Below are 16,337 nucleotides of genomic sequence, written 5' to 3'. Positions count from 1 at the left end.
CGGGACTTATACTAGTTAAGGCCCTGTTCACTTCACCTTAAAAAAATAATATTATGTAAAAATAATTTCAGTTCATTAAAAATAAGTTCAGTTCAGTAAAAATCAGTAAATGCAAAGAAGAAATATAATAGAGATTCAGTAAAAATAATTTTAGTACAACAAAAATAATTTTAGTTCATTAAAAATAATTTTAGTTCAGCAAAAATAAGGTAAAGTGAACGCGGCTTAATACCATGTCAAAATTGACATTGTTTGACAAAGAACAAACGACAGAAAGGTGGGAAAAGTAAAACCAAAGTATATTCTTATCCATCAATATTCGACTTCAACTTTCGTGTAACACAGAAAAGCATATTCTAACATCTACCATTCTAAATTTCTACCTCATAAATTTCTGCTTTTCGTGCAATTTTTTCTTCACACCTCTATTTCTTCATTCATCTTCAGCTACCTTATTTTCCCTCTTTCTCAAAATTCACGAACCCTAATTAACGACATACTAAAATCAGGGACAAATTCCTCTCAATTTCTTCGTTTAATCATGGCTACCTCTGACATTTTCCAGAAAGACAAAGATTTGCTTCTTTATACCTCCATTTTCGGAGATGATGAAGGTTTGACACCGATTTTCCCGAATTTTTTTCATAATTTTTTTAGCTTAATTATTATTTGTTATTCGCGGATTTCACTTGCTGAAGATTAAATTTGTGATGATTTTGTTTTCATTTTTTTTTAATTTTTTGAATAATTTTTGTTGTTGTTGCAGGAGATACAGTTAAATCTCGGGGCGCTTTGATTGAGAAGAAGATCGAAATGCTCGAGGGCCTAGCTTCCAGTGTAATTTTCCTTTCGTTTTTCGTGCTATGATTTTCTGTTTATTCATGAACTGCATTTTATGCGAGTTAAATTGTCAAATGTTACTATTGTTTTTTCACTTAAATATTTTCTGTTGATATGGAAGCCGAAGCCTGTCATTATGTTTTCCGTGATGGCTATTTTATGTATTCGGCGTATAGAAAGCCGCAAAGGGATGAGGTAGACGGGTTGGGTTCCCGTTCTTGATGGTTGTATATTTTCTTTAGCTCATAACTAATATCTCTGATACTCTGATGGTTATGTGTATCCTAAAGTAATCTATCATCTTCCCAGTTGTTCTAAAATAGTTTTATTCCATATTTTGTGGCAAAACTTCATTCTAACAAGTGTGTATCTTTGCTATTTTTCGTATCAAAAAAGGATTATCTAAATTTTCTTTCCATTCTTCTATCTTCATGTGGGTGGTAGTCTAGATTTCATTAACTTTTGTTCTTGATTTTCATCAGTAAATGCAGAAAGGCAGCATGTGCTGTAGCTAAAAAGTTTTTGATAACATCCTTATGTCATAAATGAAGGTTCTTGGGTGTTTGATAAGGGCCTAGATGCCCTTAGGTCCCCAAATTGGTCCATCCCATGTCTTGTGAATGTTGTTGATGAGGTATTCAAGGTTCTATGATAAGAGGTGTAGCTGGAATAATTTGTGTTCTTTTGCCCCATGAATTTTATTGCTCTTGTTTGGTGAATTGAATTTAGCAGTTGCTATTGCTTATGGTGGAAATTGTGTAGTGAATTCACATTAAGACATGGTTGTCATCATCAATTAAAAGAGTGATAAATTAACGTCACTATTGTAAAGTAAATGACTATTTTGTATGTTGTTAATGATTAGTCTATGTTAGTTAAGTAATGCCTTTTTTATTTTAAAATAATACATAATCGAGTATCATCTAGTACTAAAATTCAATCGACTGTGCTCAAGTGATAAAGCATTCATTATACTTATTAAGAAGAAAATACTCAAATAAATAAACAACAATACATCAATGTATCTAATATGCACAATATAAAAACAAGAGTTGCACTATATCAATATAAGCATAAACAACTAACGTTAGATCGTTCTTCTCAATACCACAATTAATAATAATTTGTGCATAAGGATTATACAAATCGCCCTATTAATTGGGTAGAAAGATCAACCACATATTAAAAGGAATAATCCATTGTAAATACCACCAACATCCTCCGTATCATGACTTAAACACTTCAACAACCTGTCCACCTCGTCCTTTGTAGTAGGAAAAACACTAGCAGCATAACTTGCACATATGAAGATATAATTAAAACTAAATCGCTAGGGTTATCATCCATAGACGAAGAAGGCGGCTTTGGTTAAATCACTGTGATGGCGTATCTAAAACAAGAGACCTAAACTGGTATTTCTTTTGCCTTTGGTCAAAGGTATACCGTACAGGTAGAGTCTAAGGAGTCTAGGTATATTGAATGGGGATTTTGATGTCGACCGAGAATGAAAGGATTATGATGCATGCTTCATGGCTTGTGGGAAAGATTAAGACTTTAGGATTTTGGTATATCATATAGGAAAGACTTCAAACGGGGAGAGGATTGATTGGGTCATGTAAATATATAGATTGGATGATTTAATGTTTGCTAATAAAGGCGTGATTTCGAATTCTTTGAAATGAGTGATTTAGGTCAAAGAATGGAGAAGACTATGGGGCTCGTTCTAGTGAGATAGTTAGTGCTAAATAGAGATCTCAAACTTGTGTAGCATGATATTGGTAGCGGCACAAAGAGATTATCAGTGGAGAGGAGCACTTGGCGTATCCACGTATAACCCATATCATGCTACACAAGTCCATAATCTATGTCTCATAGGTGCTATCTCATTGTTTTTCCATGAAATGAGCCCCGTAGTTTTCTCCATTCTTCGGCCTAATTCACTACTTCAAAGAATCCCAAGGTATGCTTTTATCAGCAAGTATTTTATCATCCAATTTATATTTGAACATGACCTACTCAGTTCCTCTCTCTTCGGAGCCTTTTGTCGTGGCTTCTCCAAGCAATATCGTCATCTTTATGGGTACTCCATTAGATACTATTGCTTCCATGGGTACTCCATATTGCAATGTTTGTATGGATGTACCAAATGATATTTCTTGTGCCAAATGATGACAAGGTTATATAGGAGTTGCTAGTGCCTTTGAGGACGAAGTATACAAGTTGTTGAAGTGTTGTTATACCGATAATGCGAAGGGTGTTGGTGATATTTGTAAAATCACAGCCTTTAGAGGATTTGGCTGATCTTTCTGCAATTTGTCTAATCCTTCTACCCAATTTATTTACTTGGGCAATTTAGGTAAATCTCTGCGATGGCGTATCTAGAACAAGAGATCTAAATTGGTATTTCTTTTGCCTTTGGTCAAAGGTATACCCTACAAATAGAGTTTAGGGAGTCTAGGTATGTTGAATGGGGATTTTGATGTCGACTAAGATGATAGGATTATGATGTATGCTAGGGGTTAGCATGGATCGAATATCCGAGAAGGCGAAAACTGTGAATTCCAGCTTCCGATATCCGATCCGAAATACTATACAATTTTGGATCGAATATAATATCCAAAAATTTTGGATCAGATATACCATCTGATATCCGAAATACTATATAATTAATTTTAATTTTGGATTTTTTTTAAGGCAATAATATATATTTTTTAAGAAAATGTAATTACCACCCAATTTTTTTGGATAATTTGGACCGGATATCCGTTATCCAATATTCGAACGCCGACTTATTTCGGATATATTTAGGATATCAGATATCCGAAAATCGATATCCAAATAGGGATCCAACATGATATCCTAAATTATTGGATTGGATGCTGATGGGATCTTTGGATAGTTTTGCTCTAACCCTAAATTTATGCTTCATGGCTTGTGGGAAAGATTAAGACTTTGGGACTTTGGTATTTTATATAGGAAAGGCTTCTAAGGGGGAGAGGAGCGATTGGGTTATGCAATTGGATGACAAAATGCTTGCCGATAAAGGTGTGCTTTAGTGTATGCTAAATAGAGATTTCAGACTTGTGCAGCGTGATATGGGTAGCAGCACAAAGAGAGCACTTGGCGTACCTCTTACAAAGTTATGACTGAAACTAAACCGTTGAAACTGTTTTCAACACAAGTATAAGCGTATCATGCTACATAATTCCATATTCTATATTTGGCACGCGCTATTTTACTCTTTTTCCACGAAACGAACCCCGTATTTTTCTCCATTCTTCGGCCTAATTCACTATTTCAAAGAATCCCAAGGCATGCTTTTATCAGCAAGTATTTTATCATCCAATTTATATTTGAACATGACCTACTCGGTTCCCTCTTTCTTCGGAGCCTTTTGTCGTGGCTTCTCTAAGCAATACTGCCGTCCTTATGGGTACTCCATACGATACTATTGCTTCCATGGGTACTCCATATTGCAATGTTTGTGTGGATGTGCCAAATGATGACGTGGGTAGGAATTGCTAGTGCCTTTTCTTCTATTGAGGACGAGGTAGACAAGTTGTTGAAGTGTTGTTTTACTGAAAATGTGAAGGGTGTTAGTGATATTTGTGAAATCTGAGCCTTTAGGAGTTGTTTGATCCTTCTATCCGACTGGGGCAATTTGTCTGATCCTTTTGACTGGGGCAATTTGTCTGATCCTTCTACCCAGTATATTGACTGTTCCGATCTGTCTGAGGCAATGAACCATTCCGAACTACCTATCCGTTACACATACAGCAGGAGGCAGAGAGGACAAGGACAAAACTAGCGGCATGGGAACACCACCAACCCACAATCCTCACAAGCATTAACTTAAGCTACTGCAGTCTGCTATCTTTGGCTTATTAGCTTACTTTGTTATTTGCTTTTAGGAAGAGGACAAGAAGTAGTAAATGTAACAATTAAGGCTTTTGCCATGTCATGTTGGTAAGAAGAGTAGTATAAGTAGTAGCATCCATAGGAGAGAGGATTCATTCAGAAAATTGTGTATTGGAACCCTTGGAGACTAATGGCCTAAAGTCATTAACTTGTTCTTGATAACCTTTTGGTTAACATTCTATCTATCAATCAACTGTCCTTTTTCATAATTCGAGCTTATTTCCTGCACATTATCCTTTGAAAGCACTGTCCGTTGCATCTGATCCTTCTGTTTGCTGGGGTGATTGTTTCTTTGAGATTATCGTTCTAATGTTTTTTATTTTTATTTATTTATTTATTTATTTTTTATGACAGCATCGTTCTAATAAAATTTAGTTATGCTCAGATTGATTATTTTCGACTAGCTGTTACTGTGTATTGTGCATATGAAATAAATTGCTTTATTGCTGTGGATTTGTTTGTGTATTTCTTCTTTGTTAAGTATAATAAATGGAACTTTATCAATTGAGAATGCCCTATTATATTTTAGTACTTTTTATACCCGAATGTTCGGTTATTTTTAATTTAAACTTGAGAAGGCATTACTCAGCTAATAATAATCATTAATAGATGGAGTTGAAATTTATTTTACAATTTTGATGTTGAATTATCTCTCTTTTAATAATTTGTGCTTCCGTTGAATGTAATTCAAAAATTATTGTTTGAAGTCAGTAGATTTAATCATTCCTACCTCTAGATTTGTTGTATCATTATCCTTCTTCTCCTCATCTTTTTTTGCTATATCCGTTTCAGGCATCTAAGCCTTAGTTCTGTTTAGGAAAGAAGAATTTTGGATATTGGGGGCAATTATGTAAACAAATGGTCTACTTGCCAACACTAGAACTTAGTTGCCCCACTTATTCAAATACCCCCAAGATACTTTACACTCTTGAAGTTGAATCTTTTTGAATTACAATAGTGTCACTTGCTTTGACTAGGGTTTGACTCATAATAGTATCTGAATTGGGTGGTTGGGCTATGCATTTACTATATTCATCCTTTTATCAATCCTTTTTAATATCTAATTGAATACTTCAATTTTTTACGTACTTATTTTATATGGTCATATGTATATCGCTATATCTGATCTGACTGTCTGGTACATGATGTATGCCCCTTTCCAATGTGCTGAATACCAAATTACAAAGTAAAAGGGGAGGTATAGATTAAGAGCTGAGGAAAAGGGATGTTATTGTATGCCCCATTAGACCTTGGTCTAAAAATCATGTGAGATGTGTCTTTTATTGGTTTGTACATTATAGGGATTATGATCTTCAATATGTTGTAGTCTCGAATAGCATATTGCTTTTCCTAAACTGTTAAAATGTTTTAGTTGAACATAGTTACTAAACTTACTGAATGTACTGTGTTACTGTCACACCTAGGCAATTTAAGTGCCCCTTGTAGGGGCTTTATGCTTAGTGACTATCAATCTAAATTCTCTTATTGCCCTCTCGCTTTTTCCTTTCAAATATGATGCAGGTTGGCAATCGACGGTCACGAAGATTATTGAATGACCGACTTCTAATGGAGCTCGTCCCTCGTCTAAATGCTGAAGAAGTTAGGGGATTGTTTGCTCCACCACCCTGGGGTAAGTTGCTTCATATTGAGAAATTTGTTTTAATACAGGGAGTTTCACTCGGTGCCCTTGGTATTTAGTAAAATTCATTAGGGTACCCTTGACAAATTTGGAATTCACAAGGTACCTTTAAAGCCTTTGAGGTATTGTAGGATTTCATTTTGAGACAAATCCTAAAAAACTTTAACTTAATTTGTGGTTGTTTGAAGTCTGGTTACTCTTAAGAACTACAAATATCATCTAAATAACTTCGTTAGGTTTTAACTCATAATAGTGTGGTTATTTATGGTTCTTGATATTATGTAGGACTTGTATGTAAACATTAGTTGATCAGCTTATGAGTAACATTTCCCCCATTGATGGTTTTATTTCTTGTTATTGATGTATAGCTTGTTTCAGGTGAGGAGGTTCCATTATCATCATTTTGCATGGCAAATGTGGGGGATTGGGACAAAGTTAGGAACACAGACATGGATAAAGAGGTCATTTGCTTTCTTTCTCATCACCACCCTTTCTCGCTTCTTTTATAAACATTCATCTAAGGTAATTAGATTGTGCCTTAACATTGAAGTTTCAGAAATTTTGAGGATCCTTTTTTGTCATTTTGAATGTTCTGGTTTGGGTATCCAGATATTGACAATAGTATGTGATTACTTGCATCAATTGCCTATTATATTGTTACTCTTGTGGGTCCTCGTAATTATGAATAATCAGGACTGGATTTCACAAAAAGCGTTGTTCGCAAAAATATTTAGTTTCCTAAACGAAAAAAGCTGGAAATCCAAAAGCAATACTGAACTAGTTTTAAATAGACAATGTTTTGAAACTTATTGTCATCAACCAACATTGTATTCATGAAAATGAAATTGTAATTTAATAATAGTGTGGAGTATCACTTTATATTTTTTGTCGTACCACGTGCATTTAATGCCTACGAATATATGCATTAATATATTGATAACAATAAATTTTGCTTTGTGGACCATTGAGAACTTGTCAATGATTAAATATTCTGCTAGGCATTCTTATATAGTTAGATGTGTTTACCTCTTATTTATTATTCTTGTATAAAATTGAAGTATGGGAAGGTAAGATTTTTTGAGTTACAAAGTTGATTTATCAGGTTTAGTTTGAAATGAAACCAGACATTAATACAATATGTAAGAGTGCAAAATGAATTGTATTTATATATTATATTTTGCTGAATATTAGTACAAATTATATTCAGTTGATTAGCAAATTTTGAAGCAAGGTATACTGTTTTTGGAAAAAAAGTAAGCTATTATTTTCTGAATAATTGGCAAGGGGACTAGTTTTAGTTGGCAAAAATCTTCTACTTATGGGAGAAATGCCCTCTTCCCTGTGGAATGGTCTCTTAAGGGAAGACACTGTTCTCCAAGACCAAAGGAAGATATAATGAAGTCATTGGATAATGCGAAATCTCTGTGATGCATTCTCAATATCACAAGCTTTTAAACTTGGAGGATCAGTTACAGTCAGAAGTCAGTAATAGTCATTGTTTCAGCCAATTTGTATATGAAATTAGAACTGATGCCTATGTACTGTGGGTAAATGCTAAATTATTGTTTATATCATATTTGAGCAGCACTTGTTTCCAAACTTTGCAACCTCAAATAAATATAGCAATTTCAACAACTTTTTTTTGCTTTGTAGGCTAAAATGTTGAAGGCTGTAAGACCAATTTCTCAGAAGCATAACAGCCCTATTGATGCTGATAAAATGGCAGTCATGAATGCATGGCATAGAATTGATTGTCGAACTAGGGAAGCTTTTCGACGTAGCTATCTACCAGAACTCATTCAGGGCTATGAGGTATATTTGTATGCCAAACAATTTATTTTATGTTTCTCTATGGAAGTTTTGTGCTTATATATTCCCCATATGTTTATGATTTTGCCCATTTATTGATGAGATTAAAGCTTGAACTTCGTTTTAACTACATAACCTACCCTATGAATAAAAATTGAGTGGTAAAGTGCAGTTTGGCTGGTTAGCTTTCAGATTGGGTTGAGCTCACTCAATTTTTTTTAGAATTAGCTATCTAGTGTCCTTTTTTTTATATTTTTTATTTTATTATTATTTCTTTTCTGCTGATGTGCTTTGGTAGAGGCTCTCCTAATTTCCTAAGCATATGTGCCTTGTAAACCTAAGGTATCCTTAGGAACATGATATTACATGTAAAAGTGTCTGATTGGCAATCAACCGACTCTGCTTGTTCTCTTTGCTCAAGTGTTCTATCATTTTTGGTGCATATTTTTAGAGTGATATGTGGTGAACATTATTGTAGCATCTTAATTGACATAAAATCTGTTCCATTATATCTACTTCTACTTTGTGGATCATCATATTGATTATGATCATTTGTATAAAGTCAAATTCTGAGATTTTCTCTTTTGGGTACATGTTCTGAGGTGGTCTGTTAATCACAAGTTATATGCTTTGGGAAGTAAATTATGTTTTTCTACTGGGACATCCGTTCTAAAGGCTAAAGAGCAAGGAGACAACTCTGTGAGGCCATCAAGAACATCATACCTCTGGTTTTGTTAATGTTTCTTTATGGCAGGGTAATTACTGATAAAATCCTTATATTGGTGAAATTTTCCAAGTGCAGTCAATTTTTTTCTTCTTTTTCGTTTTATTTTATTTTACTTTTTTGTTTATTGAATTTTGATTCTCCTTGTTCCTAATTAGAAGATTTAGACCTATATTGATTCCATATCGACTTATAGTTGTTTCTGAAGCTTGGTATAGCAGTAAAGTTCTCTGCTTGTTTTAGTTCCTTCATCTCGCAGCTAAGCCATGAGCATTTTATTTGCAAATTTGTTATTGTTGCTATGCTTCCCCAACCTTTCGCAGCCCCCACATACGTCAATTCGTGCTCCTTGTCTTGCAAATTTCTGATGCTATCATCTCTTCTCTTCCAGAATCGCATACGCTCATTTATTGGGAATGACAATGGTTCAGAAGATCTGTTGCTTCAAGTCCAAGATCCGTTTCACAGGTTGTTGCTTCATGGTGTGTGTGAGGTAATAGCTTCCCTCTTTTTTTTTTTCCGGCAGATTTGGAGCTTGTTTATAAGTACTTCTTGGGTATCTAAAAGGTATAGAGGTTTAAGCAGGAGTTGGGAAGTGAAGATGGTATTTTTATAATCTGTAATCTGGATTAGGGTTGTATAGTTTTGCGGGCAAACTAAAAATATGATCTAAATTTGAGGGATGTTATATAAAATCTGAGATAACTGATATATGCAAGTCATGAAGTAAATGAGAATGTGCACAATCACTGAAGGTTTGTTTAAGTGATGAGAGATCCACTTGGTTAATTGAAAGTCCCAAAGTTCTTGTCCCACCACAGGCTCATGTGGGAAGCTTGCCTCCCCCTCCCTCCTTACAAATTGAGCTTACTCATGGACATGCTTAAATACCTGAGATAGGTGTACAGAGGCACAGACCCCATATGCACCCATCTCCCAAAAATTGGCAGCGATATTGTACTTTTAAAGTTTTATGAACAGAAGAGGGAAAAAGAGGATTTACTGTCTTTTCTTAGAACAATATATGAACAGAAGAGGGAAAAGAGGATTTTCTGTATGGCACCTCCATGATTTTGAACGTTTATCTTTGGTAGACCAAAGAGATTTCAAATTACGTAGTAAATATCGAGTAGCTTCTGTATTTCCTTGTATTACGTCTTCCTTTTTCTGTAAGATGTTAATATTAAGCTTTTGAGTAAAATAGTAACCTCGCCATTGCAATTTTGTTGTGGAACAGTTCTATGATTTGATATCAGTTACAGAGACACAAAGTAGAGGCTCAAAAGTGGTGAAGACCACAAAGATAAAGAAGAAAAAATCAGGTCCCTTGGAGATACCTAGCCTTACACTGTCCCATTTCCTGAAAATGTCCAAAGAAGGGATTTGGTGACCCTGTGAGAGGCGAAATATCTTGTAATTTGCAGAATTGTTGCTATTTCCGGATATGTGAACTCTGTTGCTTAGTCGGAAACTCTTATATTTCTGACTGTCGATTTATTTCAAGGATGTTAGGGAATGGCTGTATATGTAAATAATTAGTAACAATTTATTTTCAATCATTAATAATTTACTTTTAAAAAATAACATCTTTAGTGGTTAAGAGTCTTAAGACTTATGTATAAACATCAAGTTACAAGATCAAAATTTGTACAAAGCGTGTTCTAATTTTTTATTGTATGTGAATGACAAGAAATAAAACTTCTAAAGGGGAAGTTGCCGTATTACACCAAGACTTGTTTAGTATAGATGTTCTAACTTCCAACATTAGATACTATTTTAAAAATTTCTTTATCCTATATATTTTCTTTTTTTTAGAAAGTTTGACTCACTTTTCATTTTAAATAGTTTCAAAACAATTGACTTACTTTTACAACCTTATTTTTAAAATCTCTTTTACTACATTAGTAACAATCAGGTGAAACACACCCTTAATAACTTGCCCTCTGAGTCACTTGACCCATCCCTCCCCCACCATCTACGCACAAAATATTTGTACATTCATTACACTTATTTTATCCACCTATTTCTTACATTCATCATCCAATTTTGACTTCATGTCTCTTACCATTTTCAATTTTTTCTTACATGCATTGTTTCTATAAATTTACACCTAAGGGAAAGCAAAACAAAACTCTTTTTATCTTGCCCATTAGCACAAATGTGTTTAAGTATTTTGGTATCATCTTGGGTAAGAGTCTGTTCAATTCTCCTTATAATAATAATATTAAAAAAAATAAAAAAAAATCAGCTCATTAAAAACTAATGAAGATATCATTTCACTTCAGTAAAAATAAGGTGAACTAAACAAGTTTCTAGGGTGAACTTTGCTTTTCCTTAAAAAAAAGTACTTTATATATTAGCATCACCTAATATCTAATTAATCAGCTTCTAACAACTCTACCTAATATCTTATACAATACTACAATGATAAACATTTCACACTTTTCAATCATTATTGGTTATTAAATTTACAAGAATTGTATATTAAACTTGTAGTCACCTAATTGTTAGCCATACTTTACAATTTAATTCGATAATATAAAGAATAACTTGATAATGATTCGAAATCAAAATGGATTGAGCTATAATTAATCTAATGTCGAACATAACTTGACCTTAAATATAAATGGAAGTTGAGGTGACTCAAATTGAATTCATCCAAATACTCAAATTGATCAAATTTCGAATAATCAAACTGCAATGATTTTTGTGAATTAGATCCATTACTGAATACAATCTCTCCTTTGATTTAATCGAAATATTAGCCAAAATTGACTCAATATTAAACTTAATGACCTAAAGTCGACCCAACTCAATATTACTTGAATGAACCTATTTAAGAACACGACTCAAGTTTATCTAACTTAGATATGACCCAATCCAAATATAACTTAATTGATTACGAAACTGAATTGATTGGCCAATTAACCATATTGGTATAAAAATTAGCACCCTTGTGACATATTGGTATAAAAATTAACGTCAGCGTCATGTTGGTATAAAATTTAGCAAGCGACGACAGATTGGTATAAAAGTTAACCAAGTAGCGACATATTGGTATAAAACTTAATAAATAACGACATATTGGTATAAAAATTAGCGAATGACGACATTTAACCCTTTTTTTAACCAAAATAATAAGCTTGTATTGTACACACGATTTATTCTTATTCTTGTAACTTTATTCATTTTTTTAAAAAAAAACTTTCTTTGCTTCAAATATTCATTGAATATCTTTCAGACACTATTAAAAGACAAAATATAAGCCAAAGAACAAAACAAAGAAGGGATAAAAGAGGAAATATGCATGAGAATATAAAGGAATAATTAAGATTATACGTACTAAGAATTAGTAATTAAGAAAAATTACAAGATAAGCTTTGATTATATATATTCGGTATTACATTAAACTTTCAATTTTTGCAATATGCAATATTTTACACATAAATGTGCTCCCAACTTCTTTATTATTACAACCAACATGTCAATTTCAACTTTTGAGACATTGAAATAATATGAATTTATCTCTTTTTTCATTTATTGAGAATTTTACCTAAGCTTAATTTATTTATTTATTTTTCTATTTTTGTTATCATCATTTGCCGATAATCTTAGGTATATGGGCTTTGAGGAGAGTATTATTTGTCATTAAATGAGTATTAACAAAAATAAAAATATTTCAAAAATTAAAACTAAAATAATAATAATTAAGCACTTGCTCCGGCAAGAAAAATAGGGTTAAATGTCACATCCGATCATTTTTATACCAATTTGTCACTGTTTGTTAATTTTTATACCAATTCGCTGCCGGTGCTAATTTTTATACTAATATCACCAAGGTGCTAACTTTTATACTAATGTGGTCAATTGGCCTGAATTGCTTAGATCTTAATACAACTTTAACCTCAACTCAAATTATCCCAATCTCGCTCAAGTTGGATGAACTCAATTTGGAAATAAACCGACTTGTAATCGGTCAACTTGAACCCACCCTGTGACCCGAATTGACAACAAAAACGATTATTTTGGAAACAATGAATTTAAATGGATATCCAGAGAAATCGTTGGTAAGACCATAACAGTGTCGTTAGGAAACAAAATAAATATAGAATTTGAATTATTTTCTCCACTTGGTATTAAAGGGGAAGCAAATACTCAGTTGTTATCGTAGACTTTTCATCACTCGTCCTTTGTGGGCATGTTTGTTGGTATTGACTGAATTTTCTTCAATCTTTAAATTCCTGATCTCAATTCCAAACTGCTTTAACGAAACAAAGCAAACCCAAAAATGGGGATATCCAAAAAGCCAGTCAAATACGCTGTGGTAAGCAAAATGAAGCAAACTGTTGTACATTCTTTGTTTTTTCATGTGATTATCGAGTTAACTAACTGATATTTTATATTGAATTGGGTTTATCAGATTGATGCATTTACTGATTCAGAGTTCAAGGGTAATCCTGCTGCTGTTTGTTTACTAGAAGAAGAAAGAGAAAGTGATGGCTTCAATCAATTGCAGCTGAATTCAACATTTCTGAAACTAGTTATATTATTCCTCTTCCTGTTTCTGACTCCCCACATCCCAGATTTCATCTCCGTTGGTTTACTCCTGTTACTGAGGTTAGACTTTTTGCCTTTTCCACCTCATTTCTGTATTTTTTTGTTGGGTTTTAATCTATTGCTTTTTGTATTATTTTAGTTGTTCGGTTCATCTTTGATGTTATTCACATACTTCACTTTGACTTACTATACAAATTGATAGTTTCTCCGTTTTATTACCTATGCACTATTGACTATTTGTATACTTCACTTTGACTAACTTTGATGATCGATAGGTAAAGGAAAGATATTGTCACGTACTCACGTGTAATCTTGTTTAATGCGCTGACTAATTTTGATGATTAATGATTAAGGAGGGATATAGTAACGTATTGATTGAAATAATGTTTTGACAAGTGTGAAACAAGAAGTGTTGCAAGTAGGGAAAAAATAGTTTGTTGTTAGAGCATGGTATGTACCAGCTACCAAGTACCAACGACAATCATATGTTTTATTTTTAATACTTCATTGGTTCATTTGGTGACTTGGAGCTCCTTAAACGAGCCAATAAGTTAAACATAGTCTTGAATTGGTTGCACCATGTATATGGTACAACTGTTTGTACAGTAGAAATTCTTTTGTCGTATGCCCGTGGGAATGTTCATAATTGTTATGAACCATAATGTTTTGTTAATTTCTTAGTAAGAGTTTCAGTCGTTTGCAACTTAATTCGCAAATAAGAGAGATTAAAAAAGAAAAAATTGGTAGGATATTAGAAAATTTGAATGACTATACGGAATAATCACTTTTGGCCCATGTAGCCGACCTCACTTATGGGATTAAGACTTTGATTGATTGATTGATTAACTGACTTTTATAACTCTGCCCCAGCCCCAAGCAAGGATAAAGGAGGAGGAGGAGGAGGAGGAGGAGGAGAAGGAGAAGGAGGAGAAGAAGAAGGAGAAGGAGAAGAAGAAGAAGGAGGAGAAGAAGAAGAAGGAGGAGAAGAAGAAGGATGACTTTGATCTGAATTTCACTATAAGATGAGATTGTGGAAAATGCTTGTTGATTTTTTTCTTAGTGGCTCAGTTAAAATTTTGTGATGGTGGAATATATTTTGGGTCCTAGAAACTATGAACTTGTTAGTTTCTTTTGAAATTAGTGGGCAAATGCATTTTTGGTTCAAATTCATTGTGCTTTTGTAGTGTGTATTTACTGAGATAAAGGTAGGACAAAAATCATTACTCCGTAGAATATAAAGATTATTTAATGTCTAAATGTAACAACTAATGTCAAGACTCTGAAGAAAAAGTATTATGGAGATAACTTGCTTCTTGAATGGTTTTTCACTATGATGTTCTACAGAATTGAAAAAAAGAAAAGGGTCATTTGAGAGCTGAAAGCACTTGTAAACAAAATTGTGGTCTGCTGGTCCAAAGTGTGCTAACGGAACTGATCTATAATAACTGTTTGCTGAACTTTGCAGGTAGAACTCTGTGGCCACGCAACCTTAGCAGCTGCGCACTTTTGTTTCACCTCCGGTTTGGTAAAGGAGAATACAGTAGAATTTTCAACACTGTCTGGCATCTTGACAGCCCAGAAAGTAATTGAACCAAAAGAGTCTGCCTCACTTATGTCTGATAAAGTTGAAGTGGAACAACGGTTCTTGATTGAATTAGATTTCCCAGCTATTACAACATCTGAATGCAATTTGAATGAGACCTCGTTTATATCAAAAGTATTAAGCCCTGCTTCTGTGATCGACATGAAGAAGACTGCTTCAGATGATCTCTTTGTATGTCAAATTCTGTTTTCCCAATATAATTATAATAGGGGCCGGGTAGTCTTTTTTTGATCAGTATGTCAAAACATTGCATCCTCTGCTTGTCAAGGTGGCTGGAGTGATATTTTTTGCAATGTTTGGATTTCTCTTATTGGAAAGGAAAATGATTAACTTCTTAGTGTTGCTTAGGTCGTCTTGCCATCTGCAAAAGCTGTTACAGATATACAAGTTGACCTTGAGGAAATCAAAAAATGCCCTGGTCGGGGGTTGATCATATGTGCAGCTGCGCCATCTGAATCTGGGTTTGATTTTATTAGTCGATTCTTCTGCCCAAAGTATGGCATCGATGAGGTAGTATGCTTTCAAGTTTGTGTGTTTTCATTCAGAAAGAGTTCATGTTTCAGAATTTTTTAATGCGTTGTGTTAGCTTATGTGTTCGACTTTTTTTCAATATCAGTTACTTTGTATATCCTGTCTCTTCTATGATTTTGGGCTGGAGTCCTTCACTGTAAAATTTTTATAGAATTGTACAGAATAAGTGGTATCCGTAGTTCATCAAGAAAAAGGTAATCTAAGAATAATTACTGCAGCTAACAGAATTCACTTGTAATCCAGGATCCAGTTTGTGGTAGTGCGCATTGTGCTTTAGCATACTATTGGTCCAAGAAGATGGGGAAGTCTGATTTTACTGCATACGCGGTATACATCCTACAATCCTAGCTCTACCACACCACTACCCCACCCCCCACCCCTTTTTTTTTCTTGCCTTAATTGTGATCGCCATATTCTCCATCTTACTATCTGTAACAGGCATCATCTCGGAGTGGGGTTGTGAAGCTGCACATAGATGAGCAAAAGAACAGAGTTAAACTCAGGGGAAACGCTGTTACTGTGATGGAAGGCTCTGTTGTAGTGTAAACTTGAACCGTCTGTCAGTTGAATCTGATTATGAATGAATACGCTATTTGATGGCATGTATTGGAAATGGTTTACTTTCTAAAGCAATAAGATTCAAAAGCCAATATTGATAACTACAATGGACTACATTAAGATTCAATATTCACAAGAAGTTGACTAATTTTGATAGC

The 16,337-nt window shown here is 33.8% G+C and overlaps 1 pseudogene; it reads left to right on the top strand.

Moving 5' to 3' along the window:
* The first annotated feature begins 328 nt into the window (after positions 1–328).
* On the top strand, positions 329–16,281 carry LOC110694967 (annotated as a pseudogene).
* Positions 16,282–16,337: the final 56 nt, after the last annotated feature.

The sequence above is a fragment of the Chenopodium quinoa genome, unplaced genomic scaffold (assembly GCF_001683475.1).
Source record: "Chenopodium quinoa cultivar QQ74 unplaced genomic scaffold, ASM168347v1, whole genome shotgun sequence".
In the NCBI taxonomy this organism is placed as follows: domain Eukaryota; kingdom Viridiplantae; phylum Streptophyta; class Magnoliopsida; order Caryophyllales; family Amaranthaceae; genus Chenopodium; species Chenopodium quinoa.
The sequence above is the reverse complement of the archived record's forward strand: the minus strand, read 5'-3'. Positions and strand labels throughout refer to the sequence as shown.